The 16,417-nt window shown below is 43.6% G+C and overlaps 1 protein-coding gene across 2 annotated transcripts in view; it reads left to right on the top strand.

Annotated features, from left to right (window-relative positions):
- Nucleotides 1–16,417, top strand: part of SCARA5 (scavenger receptor class A member 5) — an 813,283-nt gene that overhangs the window by 329,393 nt on the left and 467,473 nt on the right. The gene's annotated exons all lie outside the window — the stretch shown is intronic.

The raw sequence follows: 16,417 nt of genomic DNA, 5'->3' as shown, positions 1-16,417 counted from the left end.
TCCATCTGACAAACTCAGCTCTACTACATCTACATATTCAGCTCTACTACATCTACATATTCAGCACTGCGCCATCTGACAAACTCAGCTCTACTACATCTACATATTCAGCTCTGCTCCACCTGACAAACTCAGCTCTACTACATCTACATATTCAGCTCTACTACATCTACATATTCAGCTCTACTCCACCTGACAAACTCAGCTCTACTACATCTACATATTCAGCACTGCTCCATCTGACAAATTCAGCTCTACTACATCTACATATTCAGCTCTGCTACATCTACATATTCAGCTCTACTCCATCTACATATTCAGCTCTACTACATCTACATATTCAGCTCTACTACATCTACATATTCAGCTCTACTACATCTACATATTCAGCTCTACTACATCTACATATTCAGCTCTGCTCCATCTGACAAACTCAGCTCTACTACATCTACATATTCAGCTCTGCTCCACCTGACAAACTCAGCTCTACTACATCTACATATTCAGCTCTGCTCCACCTGACAAACTCAGCTCTACTACATCTACATATTCAGCACTGCTCCATCTGACAAATTCAGCTCTACTACATCTACATATTCAGCTCTTCTCCATCTGACAAACTCAGCTCTACTACATCTACATATTCAGCTCTGCTTCATCTGACAAACTCAGCTCTACTACATCTACTTATTCAGCTCTACTACATCTACATATTCAGCTCTACTCCATCTGACAAACTCAGCTCTACTACATCTACATATTCAGCTCTGCTACATCTACATATTCAGCTCTACTCCATCTGACAAACTCAGCTCTACTACATCTACATATTCAGCTCTACTACATCTACATATTCAGCTCTACTACATCTACATATTCAGCTCTGCTCTATCTGACAAACTCAGCTCTACTACATCTACATATTCAGCTCTACTACATCTACATATTCAGCTCTGCTGCATCTGACAAACTCAGCTCAACTACATCTGCATATTCAGCTCTACTACATCTACATATTCAGCTCTGCTCTATCTGACAAACTCAGCTCAACTACATCTACATATTCAGCTCTACTCCATCTGACAAACTCAGCTCTACTACATCTACATATTCAGCTCTACTCCATCTGACAAACTCAGCTCTACTACATCTACATATTCAGCTCTACTACATCTACATATTCAGCTCTGCTGCATCTGACAAACTCAGCTCAACTACATCTGCATATTCAGCTCTACTACATCTACATATTCAGCACTGCTCCATCTGACAAACTCAGCTCAACTACATCTACATATTCAGCTGTGCTGCATCTGACAAACTCAGCTCTACTACATCTACATATTCAGCTCTGCTCCATCTGACAAACTCAGCTCTACTACATCTACATATTCAGCTGTGCTGCATCTGACAAACTCAGCTCTACTACATCTACATATTCAGCTCTGCTCCATCTGACAAACTCAGCTCTACTACATCTACATATTCAGCTCTACTACATCTGACAAACTCAGCTCAACTACATCTACATATTCAGCTCTTCTTCATCTGACAAACTCAGCTCTACTACATCTATATATTCAGCACTGCGCCATCTGACAAACTCAGCTCTACTACATCTACATATTCAGCTCTGCTCCACCTGACAAACTCAGCTCTACTACATCTACATATTCAGCTCTACTACATCTACATATTCAGCTCTACTCCACCTGACAAACTCAGCTCTACTACATCTACATATTCAGCACTGCTCCATCTGACAAATTCAGCTCTACTACATCTACATATTCAGCTCTGCTACATCTACATATTCAGCTCTACTCCATCTGACAAACTCAGCTCTACTACATCTACATATTCAGCTCTACTCCATCTGACAAACTCAGCTCTACTACATCTACATATTCAGCTCTACTACATCTACATATTCAGCTCTGCTCCATCTGACAAACTCAGCTCTACTACATCTACTTATTCAGCTCTGCTCCACCTGACAAACTCAGCTCTACTCCATCTGACAAACTCAGCTCTACTACATCTACATATTCAGCTCTGCTTCATCTGACAAACTCAGCTCTACTACATCTACACATTCAGCTCTGCTCCATCTGACAAATTCAGCTCTACTACATCTACATATTCAGCTCTGCTCCATCTGACAAACTCAGCTCTGCTACATCTACATATTCAGCTCTGCTCCACCTGACAAACTCAGCTCTACTACATCTACACATTCAGCTCTGCTCCATCTGACAAATTCAGCTCTACTACATCTACATATTCAGCTCTGCTCCACCTGACAAACTCAGCTCTACTACATCTACATATTCAGCTCTACTCCATCTGACAAACTCAGCTCTACTACATCTACACATTCAGCTCTGCTCCACCTGACAAACTCAGCTCTACTACATCTACATATTCAGCTCTGCTCCATCTGACAAATTCAGCTCTACTATATCTACTTATTCAGCTCTGCTTCATCTGACAAACTCAGCTCTACTACATCTACATATTCAGCTCTGCTCCACCTGACAAACTCAGCTCTACTACATCTACATATTCAGCTCTACTACATCTACATATTCAGCTCTGCTCCACCTGACAAACTCAGCTCTACTACATCTACATATTCAGCTCTGCTCCACCTGACAAACTCAGCTCTACCACATCTACATATTCAGCTCTGCTACATCTACATATTCAGCTCTGCTCCACCTGACAAACTCAGCTCTACTACATCTACATATTCAGCTCTACTACATCTACATATTCAGCTCTGCTACATCTACATATTCAGCTCTACTCCATCTGACAAATTCAGCTCTACTACATCTACATATTCAGCTCTACTCCATCTACATATTCAGCTCTACTACATCTACATATTCAGCTCTACTACATCTACATATTCAGCTCTACTACATCTACATATTCAGCTCTGCTCCATCTGACAAACTCAGCTCTACTACATCTACATATTCAGCTCTGCTCCACCTGACAAAATCAGCTCTACTCCATCTGACAAACTCAGCTCTACTACATCTACATATTCAGCTCTGCTCCACCTGACAAACTCAGGTCTACTACGTCTACATATTCAGCACTGCTCCATCTGACAAATTCAGCTCTACTACATCTACATATTCAGCTCTGCTACATCTACATATTCAGCTCTACTCCATCTGACAAACTCAGCTCTACTACATCTACATATTCAGCTCTACTCCATCTACATATTCAGCTCTGCTCCATCTGACAAACTCAGCTCTACTACATCTACATATTCAGCTCTGCTTCATCTGACAAACTCAGCTCTACTACATCTACTTATTCAGCTCTACTACATCTACATATTCAGCTCTGCTCCATCTGACAAACTCAGCTCTACTACATCTACATATTCAGCTCTGCTTCATCTGACAAACTCAGCTCTACTACATCTACTTATTCAGCTCTACTACATCTACATATTCAGCTCTACTCCATCTGACAAACTCAGCTCTACTACATCTACATATTCAGCTCTACTCCATCTGACAAACTCAGCTCTACTACATCTACATATTCAGCTCTGCTACATCTACATATTCAGCTCTACTCCATCTGACAAACTCAGCTCTACTACATCTACATATTCAGCTCTACTACATCTACATATTCAGCTCTGCTCCATCTGACAAACTCAGCTCTACTACATCTACATATTCAGCTCTACTCCATCTGACAAACTCAGCTCTACTACATCTACATATTCAGCTCTACTACATCTACATATTCAGCTCTGCTGCATCTGACAAACTCAGCTCAACTACATCTGCATATTCAGCTCTACTACATCTACATATTCAGCACTGCTCCATCTGACAAACTCAGCTCAACTACATCTACATATTCAGCTGTGCTGCATCTGACAAACTCAGCTCTACTACATCTACATATTCAGCTCTGCTCCATCTGACAAACTCAGCTCTACTACATCTACATATTCAGCTGTGCTGCATCTGACAAACTCAGCTCTACTACATCTACATATTCAGCTCTGCTCCATCTGACAAACTCAGCTCAACTACATCTGACAAACTCAGCTCTACTACATCTACATATTCAGCTCTACTACATCTACATATTCAGCTCTGCTCCATCTGACAAACTCAGCTCTACTACATCTACATATTCAGCTCTACTACATCTGACAAACTCAGCTCAACTACATCTACATATTCAGCTCTGCTTCATCTGACAAACTCAGCTCTACTACATCTACATAGTCAGCTCTGCTCCATCTGACAAACTCAGCTCTACTACATCTACATATTCAGCTCTACTACATCTGACAAACTCAGCGCTACTACATCTACATATTCAGCTCTGCTTCATCTGACAAACTCAGCTCTACTACATCTACATAGTCAGCTCTGCTCCATCTGACAAACTCAGCTCTACTACATCTACATATTCAGCTCTACTACATCTGACAAACTCAGCTCAACTACATCTACATATTCAGCTCTTCTTCATCTGACAAACTCAGCTCTACTACATCTACATAGTCAGCTCTACTACATCTACATATTCAGCTCTACTACATCTACATATTCAGCTCTACTACATCTACATATTCAGCACTGCGCCATCTGACAAACTCAGCTCTACTACATCTACATATTCAGCACTGCTCCACCTGACAAACTCAGCTCTACTACATCTACATATTCAGCTCTACTACATCTACATATTCAGCTCTACTCCACCTGACAAACTCAGCTCTACTACATCTACATATTCAGCTCTGCTACATCTACATATTCAGCTCTACTCCATCTGACAAACTCAGCTCTACTACATCTACATATTCAGCTCTGCTACATCTACATATTCAGCTCTGCTACATCTACATATTCAGCTCTACTCCATCTGACAAACTCAGCTCTACTACATCTACATATTCAGCTCTACTCCATCTGACAAACTCAGCTCTACTACATCTACATATTCAGCTCTACTACATCTACATATTCAGCTCTGCTCCATCTGACAAACTCAGCTCTACTACATCTACTTATTCAGCTCTGCTCCACCTGACAAACTCAGCTCTACTCCATCTGACAAACTCAGCTCTACTACATCTACATATTCAGCTCTACTACATCTACATATTCAGCTCTGCTACATCTACATATTCAGCTCTACTACATCTACATATTCAGCTCTGCTCTATCTGACAAACTCAGCTCAACTAAATCTACATATTCAGCTCTGCTACATCTACATATTCAGCTCTGCTCTATCTGACAAACTCAGCTCAACTAAATCTACATATTCAGCTCTACTACATCTACATATTCAGCTCTGCTCTATCTGACAAACTCAGCTCTACTACATCTACATATTCAGCTCTGCTACATCTACATATTCAGCTCTGCTCTATCTGACAAACTCAGCTCAACTAAATCTACATATTCAGCTCTGCTCCATCTGACAAACTCAGCTCAACTACATCTACATATTCAGCTCTGCTCCATCTGACAAACTCAGCTCAACTACATCTACATATTCAGCACTGCTCCACCTGACAAACTCAGCTCTACTACATCTACATATTCAGCTCTACTCCATCTGACAAACTCAGCTCAACTACATCTACATATTCAGCTGTACTCCATCTGACAAACTCAGCTCTACTACATCTACATATTAAGCTCTACTACATCTACATATTCAGCTCTACTACATCTACATATTCAGCTCTGCTCCATCTGACAAACTCAGCTCTACTACATCTACATATTCAGCTCTGCTCCATCTGACAAACTCAGCTCTACTACATCTACATATTCAGCTCTGCTCCACCTGACAAACTCAGCTCTACTACATCTACATATTCAGCTCTGCTCCATCTGACAAACTCAGCTCTACTACATCTACATATTCAGCTCTGCTCCACCTGACAAACTCAGCTCTACTACATCTACATATTCAGCTCTGCTCCATCTGACAAACTCAGCTCTACTACATCTACATATTCAGCTCTGCTCCATCTGACAAACTCAGCTCTACTACATCGACATATTCAGCTCTACTCCATCTGACAAACTCAGCTCTACTACATCTACACATTCAGCTCTGCTCCACCTGACAAACTCAGCTCTACTACATCTACATATTCAGCTCTGCTCCACCTGACAAACTCAGCTCTACTACATCTACATATTCAGCTCTACTACATCTACATATTCAGCTCTGCTCCACCTGACAAACTCAGCTCTACTACATCTACATATTCAGCTCTGCTACATCTACATATTCAGCTCTGCTCCACCTGACAAACTCAGCTCTACTACATCTACATATTCAGCTCTACTACATCTACATATTCAGCTCTGCTCCATCTGACAAACTCAGCTCTACTACATCTACATATTCAGCTCTGCTCCATCTGACTAACTCAGCTCTACTACATCTACATATTCAGCTCTACTACATCTACATATTCAGCTCTACTACATCTACATATTCAGCTCTGCTCCATCTGACAAACTCAGCTCTGCTACATCTACATATTCAGCTCTTGTCCATCTGACAAACTCAGCTCTACTACATCTACATATTCAGCTCTGCTCCACCTGACAAACTCAGCTCTACTACATCTACATATTCAGCTCTACTACATCTACATATTCAGCTCTGCTCCACCTGACAAACTCAGCTCTACTACATCTACATATTCAGCTCTGCTCCACCTGACAAACTCAGCTCTACTACATCTACATATTCAGCTCTGCTACATCTACATATTCAGCTCTGCTCCACCTGACAAACTCAGCTCTACTACATCTACATATTCAGCTCTACTACATCTACATATTCAGCTCTGCTCCATCTGACAAACTCAGCTCTACTACATCTACATATTCAGCTCTACTACATCTACATATTCAGCTCTGCTCCATCTGACTAACTCAGCTCTGCTACATCTACATATTCAGCTCTGCTCCACCTGACAAACTCAGCTCTACTACATCTACACATTCAGCTCTGCTCCACCTGACAAACTCAGCTCTACTACATCTACATATTCAGCTCTGCTCCATCTGACTAACTCAGCTCTACTACATCTACATATTCAGCTCTACTACATCTACATATTCAGCTCTGCTCCACCTGACAAACTCAGCTCTACTACATCTACATATTCAGCTCTGCTCCATCTGACAAACTCAGCTCTACTACATCTACATATTCAGCTCTACTACATCTACATATTCAGCTCTACTCCATCTGACAAACTCAGCTCTACTACATCTACACATTCAGCTCTGCTCCACCTGACAAACTCAGCTCTACTACATCTACATATTCAGCTCTGCTCCATCTGACAAATTCAGCTCTACTATATCTACTTATTCAGCTCTGCTCCACCTGACAAACTCAGCTCTACTACATCTACATATTCAGCTCTGCTACATCTACATATTCAGCTCTACTACATCTACATATTCAGCTCTGCTCCACCTGACAAACTCAGCTCTACTACATCTACATATTCAGCTCTGCTACATCTACATATTCAGCTCTACTACATCTACATATTCAGCTCTGCTCCACCTGACAAACTCAGCTCTACTACATCTACATATTCAGCTCTGCTCCATCTGACAAACTCAGCTCTATAACATCTACATATTCAGCTCTACTACATCTACATATTCAGCTCTGCTCCATCTGACTAACTCAGCTCTACTACATCTACATATTCAGCTCTACTACATCTACATATTCAGCTCTGCTCCATCTGACTAACTCAGCTCTGCTACATCTACATATTCAGCTCTGCTCCATCTGACAAACTCAGCTCTACTACATCTACATATTCAGCTCTACTACATCTACATATTCAGCTCTGCTCCATCTGACTAACTCAGCTCTGCTACATCTACATATTCAGCTCTGCTTCATCTGACAAACTCAGTTCTACTACATCTACATATTCAGCTCTGCTCCACCTGACAAACTCAGCTCTACTACATCTACATATTCAGCTCTGCTACATCTACATATTCAGCTCTACTACATCTACATATTCAGCTCTGCTCCACCTGACAAACTCAGCTCTACTACATCTACATATTCAGCTCTGCTCCATCTGACAAACTCAGCTCTATAACATCTACATATTCAGCTCTACTACATCTACATATTCAGCTCTGCTACATCTACATATTCAGCTCTACTACATCTACATATTCAGCTCTGCTCCACCTGACAAGCTTGGCTCTTTACAGTCTGGTAAGCTCTAACCCCTCTGCACCTAACACACTCAGCTCTGCTGTATCCGATAGCGGTGACCTTTCTACACCTGCCTTAGCTCTTGTTTATTTGTCAGTCTCAGCTCTGCTACATCTGTATGTGTTTAGTCAGTTTCCCGCTGACTGGCTGCAGGGGTTAAGGCAATCTCAGTAAATCACATAACACTTTGGGGTTTATGCGGCTTTGGCGCTGCGCCCGGCTACATTACAGATTCCTGGCTGATGCGGCGCCTCTTCTTTCTGTGCTCCAGTTTGATAGAACTGTGGACAGGAATCGTGTTCCTGGCGATTGGCTGCAGCCATCACCTGATGTACACCAGGGCAAATGCCAAGGGCCCCAAACTAAATGGGGGCCCCTAGTATGAAACCCTGGGAACAGTCCAAATCTACACCAAGAGATGAAAAGGTAACCTGTGTATAATGTACAGCGCCACATAGTGGGAAGGAACCATTCCTCACCTCCAGACCACCAGGGAATGTAAATATAAAGGGGGTGTACAGGCGTACCCTAAGGATCGCTCATCAGTATAACTACCTGGGACAAATCCTTTAACCATTTCACTACTCTAGACCACCAGATTATGTGGAATTAAATTGCTTCTACTGTAGACCACCAGAGAATGTAAAGTTAATCATTTAAGAACTGTGGGATATAAAATTAACCATTTCACTACTCTAGACCACCAGGGAATGTAAAATTAACTATCTCACTACTCTAGACCACCTGAGAATATAAAATTAACCATTTCACTACTCTAGACCACCAGGGATTGTAAAATTTGCCATTAGACTATCAAGATGCCCAGGCAGCGGCAGCGGGCCACTGAGCAGCAGGAGCGATGTCTGCAGTGATGGTTTCAGAGCATAAAGAGGTAACACACGGAGCTGCTGTGTGAAACGCTGAGTCAGGGAAAATGTGTAGTTGGGCAAAGATTAGATATTTCAGAGGGGATCATAGAGGCTTATAACTGGATTACTCCATCAGAGAAAGCTAAAGAAAAGTGCGAGGGTGTGTGTGTGTGTGTCAGGGTCTGTGAAGAGTTAACTTAGTGAGTAGGGCACAAGAGTGTGCCAGCTGCCAAGAGAGGTGACAGTGAGAAGGTGATGTGACCAGCATGGTGGATGTTTGCTGTGCTACACAGAGAATTGAGTCTGTGTGAAGGAAGTGCTGCTGAGGTGTTTGCCATCAGACTGTGTCAAGTACAAAGCGTCTCCAGAGTTAATTTGTTGATATAAATTAACTATAAACCAACTATCTCCCTTTTTTCAAGCCTATTACTTATTTTTGTAAAATAAATGACTGTGAAAAAAATACTGAAAAATTATTTCGAGGAGAATGTTCGACGTATTTAGAAACCAAGCTCGTGTTCATGGAGGGGCATTAATTTTATCCCACCACGATCACTGTATGAGATTTCAAGGGCTTGAGGCCATTTTTTATACAGCTGAGATCTTCTTTTAGACGCCAAATGATGAGTTTGTTTCCAACTTTCCTTAACTTTCAGATCCATTTGTAGGTTTTAATGACTTTTTCTTGCCCACGTTAGTTCCTTGACATGTCCTTAAATTATAGAGCCGACCAAGTGTCCAAAAACAATATCCCGGCCTTATGAGTAAAATGGTTATTTAGGAAAAGACAATCACACGCCATAAAAGTAGAATAAACATGTTAACCATAGCTGAACCCCAGACAGATCCACATGACTCAGGAGTAGCATGACTTCACGGACACCCAGTATTTACCAAAATGTTTAAAGAGGTGACCAAATAAAAAAAAGTCAAAATCTAAAAGAAAAGGACAGGATGGCCATGGGCTTACTTTCTAATTAATTGTGATGTGTGGTAGTACCGCCCATGAGGAGTAGAAATGTGACTAACGTTTGCTGAAAGTTTCCTTTTGTTTTGTTTGCTGTCTTTTGGGAGGAGATGTCCTAAGTATGTTAGTACCACCAATGAGGAGTAGAAATGTGACCAAACTTTGCTGAGGGCTTCCCTTTTTTTATTTGCTACCTATTGGGAGATGTCCAAAGTATGTTAGTACCATCGAAGAGAAGTAGAAATGTGGCCAAACTTTGCTGAGGGCTTCCCTTTTTTATTTGCTACCTATTGGGAGATGTCCAAAGTATGTTAGTACCATCGAAGAGAAGTAGAAATGTGGCCAAACTTTGCTGAGGGCTTCCCTTTTTTATTTGCTACCTATTGGGAGATGTCCAAAGTATGTTAGTACCATCGAAGAGAAGTAGAAATGTGACCAAACTGTGTTGAGGGCTTCCCTTTTTTGTTTTCTGCCTATTGAGGGATGTCCTAAGTATGTTAGTACCACCCATGAGGAGTAGAAATGTGACCAGAATATGCAAAGGGCTTCCCTTTTTTTGTTTGCTGCTTGTGACCAAGCAGCTTCTAATCTTAACCAGCCAGACATCTAGATTTGTTAAGCCAAGAGAAATACACTATTATCTTTGGGTTGACTTGTGAATGTATGTGTGTTTCTTTGGCTGGTCAAGAACAGTGATTCCGGGTGAAACAAGGATGTTTGTTACTATGCTAATTGCATATTGTACTAAAGCCATCTAGATGATGATTTACAAGAGCCCCCTGCTATGCCAACTATGTAAATTGATTAAATGCTCAAACAATGAGACCTAAGCCCTTGGGAATAATACCCTCCCTAACCTTTGCCCTGTGGATGTGTACTTGAAAGAACAAATGTGAATTATTTAAGGAACATATGCCTCTGTAGCAGGCAGATTTGAAACAGAGAATTGAAAGAGACTTTACAAGGAGAATCAAAGATCAGACTCTCTTCAGACCATCAGCTAGGTAGCATGGCTTTATCCAAAGAGACACAAATTTGGTTTCTACATGATTCCAACCTAAGGGTATATAGCCCTGACTGGAAAGATACAGATCTGCTTCATTGACGATCAGAAAGCCCATGGATACATTTGGGGAGACCAGATTGGGAGGATGAAGTCACCTGACCCCAAGGATATGTTGTTTGGGGTTGCCAGGTGGGACCCTTTCGTCGCCTGGAAACCATGGAGACGTTCGGAGAAGCCAGATTGGGGCCAGCCGGTCATATGGCTCCATGGAAACTCTCGGAGAGGCCAAGGTGGGACCCTTGGGTCTCCTGGCCTTGTACTTCGATAGACTGTCAGCTTCCTAAGCTTGCCGATACCTTCTGTATGTGGGGGCCCGCCAAAAGGTAGTCGGCTCTGGAAGTCCCAAAGTCGCCGCTGTTCTATTCCCAGGTGGGTCACCAGAAGGGTGAGACTGTGTAATATTGTACCATCTTGGGTATTTGCGGGGACTGTTCTATGTGTTTATTTCCGTTTTGTGGTTCAATAAAGTATTGCCACACTGTTTTACCCTCACCTTGTGTTTTCTGAGTAGTAGTATCCCCACGGAAGACCCCGTGTCTTCACACTGCCTAATGGGAGGAGATGTCCTAAGTATGTAAGTACCGCCCATGAGGAGTAGAATATGACCAAACTATGCTGAGGGCTTCCCATTCTTGTCTGCTGCCTATTGGGATGAGATGTCCTAAGTATGTTAGTACCACCCACGAGGGGCAGAAATGTTGCGGGATTGGGAGAAGATCTACCAAGTATTTTAGTACCACTCAGGAGGAAAGAAATTCTGGTCAAATTAATGTTAGGGTCCATATCAGCTTTATATCAACGGCACGTATCTGCTCATTACTTTGCTGTTGTGTTCAAAGATGTAACCAGATGTAATAAATGGTCTCCTTTTGGTGGAGCGTCATAAACTCCAACTTTCATCTCAGGTAGGATAAAAAAAAATTGATATGAACCTTGGGCTTCTTTGTGCTGTACATTGTTTGCTTGTTTGTTTATTGAGAAGCCTGTAAAGAGGAGGAGCCCAGATCATGATAGCTCCACCAATGAGGAAAAGGGATGTGATCAAACCAAGCTCCTGGCATGGTGGTGACCTATTCCTCCTCACCCACATTATCATCATTAGTATAATGACCTTTATTAAAGAGTTATTTCCCCCCCAAAAAAACAAGTTATTCCCTATCTATATGATACACATCTCAAGATACCAAGATTGAGGTTGTGGAACCCCGAGAATGGAGCTCGGCAGCCTCATTCTGAAAGGAGCAGAGATGCTCATGCTCGGCCTCCACTCCACTCATGGTCTATGGGACTGGACTCAGCAGTTCCATAGACAATGAAAGGACCAGAGGTCGAGCATAAGGCTGCAGAACTCCATTCTCAAAGTTTTAAAGCCCAATCCTGGTATCGCTGGTGATCGGCAAGTTATCATCTATCCCCTGCATTGGTGATAATAACTCGTTTTTTGAGGGAATATCCCATTAAATCAGTTGAAACAATTTATTTAATTTATTTAACGTTTCGCCATCTTTGTCAGGAAGTACTTTTTTATTACTAGGTCCAAGTAAATACTTGTCATGTTGTTACTATTTTCTAGAGAGCCCTTGAGATATGATCCATCAGAATAGATGCAGAATGACCGTGACATGCTACTGGAGCGGTTACATGGCACGGTTAGATGGCGCGGTTAGATGGAGCAGTTAGATGGCACGGTTAGATGGCACGGTTAGATGGAGTGGTTAGATGGAGCGGTTAGATGCTGCGATTAGATGGAGTGGTTAGATGGAGCGGTTAGATGGAGCGGTTAGATGGAGCGGTTAGATGGAGTGGTTAGATGCTGCGATTAGATGAAGCGGTTAGATGGAGCGGTTAGATGGAGTGGTTAGATGCTACGATTAGATGAAGCGGTTAGATGCTGCGGGTTAGATGGAGCGGTTAGATGGAGCAGTTAGATGCTGCGATTAGATGGAGCGGTTAGATGGAGCAGTTAGATGGAGCTGTTAGATGGAGTGGTTAGATGATGCGGTTAGATGGAGCGTTTACATGGCGCGGTTAGATGGAGTGGTTAGATGGCACGGTTAGATGGAGCGGTTAGAAGGCACGGTTAGATGGAGCGGTTAGATGGAGCGGTTAGATGGCATGGTTAGATGGAGTGGTTAGATGGCATGGTTAGATGGAGCAGTTAGATGGCACGGTTAGATGGAGCGGTTAGATGGAGTGGTTAGATGGCGCGGTTAGATGGAGCAGTTAGAAGGCACGGTTAGATGGAGCGGTTAGATGGCACGGTTAGATGGAGTGGTTAGATGGCACGGTTACATGGAGTGGTTAGATGGCATGGTTACATGGAGTGGTTAGATGGAGCGGTTAGATGGAGTGGTTAGATGGAGTGGTTAGATGGCACGGTTAGATGGAGTGGTTAGATGGCATGGTTAGATGGCACGGTTAGATGGAGTGGTTAGATGGCATGGTTACATGGAGTGGTTAGATGGCACGGTTAGATGGAGTGGTTAGATGGCACGGTTAGATGGAGTGGTTAGATGGCACGGTTAGATGGAGTGGTTAGATGGCATGGTTACATGGAGTGGTTAGATGGCACGGTTAGATGGAGTGGTTAGATGGCACGGTTACATGGAGTGGTTAGATGGCATGGTTAGATGGCACGGTTAGATGGAGTGGTTAGATGGCATGGTTACATGGAGTGGTTAGATGGAGCGGTTAGATGGAGTGGTTAGATGGCTCGGTTAGATGGAGTGGTTAGATGGCACGGTTAGATGGAGTGGTTAGATGGCACAGTTACATGGAGTGGTTAGATGGCACGGTTAGATGGAGTGGTTAGATCGCACGGTTAGATGGAGTGGTTAGATGGCATGGTTACATGGAGTGGTTAGATGGCACGGTTAGATGGAGTGGTTAGATGGCGCGGTTAGATGGCGCGATTAGATGGCGTGATTAGATGGCGCGATTAGATGGAGTGGTTAGAAGGCGCGTTTACATGGCGCGGTTGGATGGCGCGGTTAGATGGAGCAGTTAGATGGCGCGGTTAGATGGCACGATTAGATGGAGTGGTTAGAAGGCACGTTTGGATGGAGTACTTAGATGCTGCGATTAGATGGAGCGGTTAGATGGAGCGGTTAGGTGGCACGGTTGGATGGAGTGGTTAGATGGTGCAGTTAGAAGGCACGGTTGGATGGAGTACTTAGATGCTGCGATTAGATGGAGCGGTTAGATGGAGCGGTTAGATGATGCGGTTAGATGGAGCGTTTACATGGCGCGGTTAGATGGAGCAGTTAGATGGCATGGTTAGATGGCACGGTTAGATGGAGCGGTTAGATGGCATGGTTAGATGGCACGGTTAGATGGAGCGGTTAGATGGCGCGTTTACATGGCACGGTTAGATGGCGCGGTTAGATGGAGCAGTTAGATGGAGCAGTTAGATGGTGCGGTTAGATGGAGCGGTTAGATGGCGCGTTTAGATGGCGCGGTTAGATGGCGCGGTTAGATGGCGCGGTTAGAGGCCACGGTTAGATGATGCGGTGGCACAGTTAGATGGTGCGGTTAGATGGAGCGGTTAGATGGCGCGTTTACATGGCACGGTTAGATGGCGCGGTTAGATGGAGCAGTTAGATGGTGCGGTTAGATGGAGCGGTTAGATGGCGCGTTTACATGGCACGGTTAGATGGCGCGGTTAGATGGAGCAGTTAGATGGCGCGGTTAGATGGCGCGGTTAGATGGAGCAGTTAGATGGTGCGGTTAGATGGTGCGGTTAGATGGAGCGGTTAGATGGCGCGTTTACATGGCGCGGTTAGATGGCACGGTTAGATGGAGCAGTTAGATGGTGCGGTTAGATGGAGCGGTTAGATGGAGCGGTTACATGGCGCGGTTAGATGGCGCGGTTAGATGGCGCGGTTAGAGGCCACGGTTAGATGATGCGGTGGCACAGATAGATGGAGTGGTTAGAAGGCGCGATTACATGGCGCGGTTGGATGGCGCGGTTAGATGGAGCAGTTAGATGGAGCAGTTAGATGGTGCGGTTAGATGGAGCGGTTAGATGGCGCGTTTACATGGCGCGGTTAGATGGCGCGGTTAGATGGCGCGGTTAGAGGCCACGGTTAGATGATGCGGTGGCACAGATAGATGGAGTGGTTAGAAGGCGCGATTACATGGCGCGGTTGGATGGCGCGGTTAGATGGAGCAGTTAGATGGTGCGATTAGATGGAGCGGTTAGATGGAATCGGTGGCACAGTTAGATGCCACAGTTAGATGGTAATTAGAAGAATCCCCATCACCCCAAGACCCAAAAGCAGCAAACCTGAGACTTAGGATGGGCGTTCGGGTCTCGGTTCACTGATGGGATCCTCGTCGAGCTGAGATCAGGTTTTTTTTATAACTCTTTTACAGCCATGTTAGATCTGACAGATGTGACTGACTGAACCGCAACCAGCTGACATTGGCCGATTCCTCCTATGATCTCCTTGAGGACATACAGATCACCTTCTATAAGAAGCGTATAGGAGCGGGGATAACATGCTGCATCCGGGAGGCACAGAGCCGGCCAGCACCGACAGGCCAAAATAAATCAGCGGAGCCCGGAACACTCCTATAAATCGCCTCCTTCTCTACAGAAGATATACATTAATTGTATCTGGAGCTTGGCCAGGCTCCCCGACTCGTGACTCCTGCTTTGTATTAGGTCAGACCTTGTTTCTGAAGAATTTCGCCTTTTCTTCCTTTTTTCAGTGTTTTTCTATCTCAACTTAAATAACCTAATCAATTTGGCTTCACAACAAAGTAGAAGTAGTAACCTCGGATGTTCGGACGCCATGATGATGCGCCATTGATTGGGGATATAATGAGTTCCGTACCCCAGGGATCAGTATCATATGAAGGACAAGTAAACATCCAGAAGGCGGCCAGCTTCCCTGCCGAAGCTAAGAGGATATTGTGAATAGTAGACTCTCAGGACCTCAATATGGCGTGGATGGCGGCCGGGGTTCACATACTTTTCCCATGCTAGTGCCATGCCACAAAGCTAATGTGAGGTTGGGTCAGAACAACCTGATCGAAACATATAGGACTATAAGGGCCCTGTTCTCAAGATGGATGCGCAGTCCCAGTGCTGGGACCTGCATCTTTCCGACATTGACAAGTCATAAATGTCCCAGATAAAAAAAATCCCCTTCAATCAGTCATATTTTATTACATTTTTATTAATATTGTTGTTATTATTTTATTTATTTTTTTCATTCA

The sequence above is a fragment of the Phyllobates terribilis genome, unplaced genomic scaffold (genome assembly GCF_046119375.1).
Source record: "Phyllobates terribilis strain yellow unplaced genomic scaffold, ASM4611937v1 Scaffold_3__8_contigs__length_932513732, whole genome shotgun sequence".
Taxonomy (NCBI): domain Eukaryota; kingdom Metazoa; phylum Chordata; class Amphibia; order Anura; family Dendrobatidae; genus Phyllobates; species Phyllobates terribilis.
Note: the sequence above shows the minus strand (reverse complement) of the source record. Positions and strands in the feature narration are given on the sequence as shown.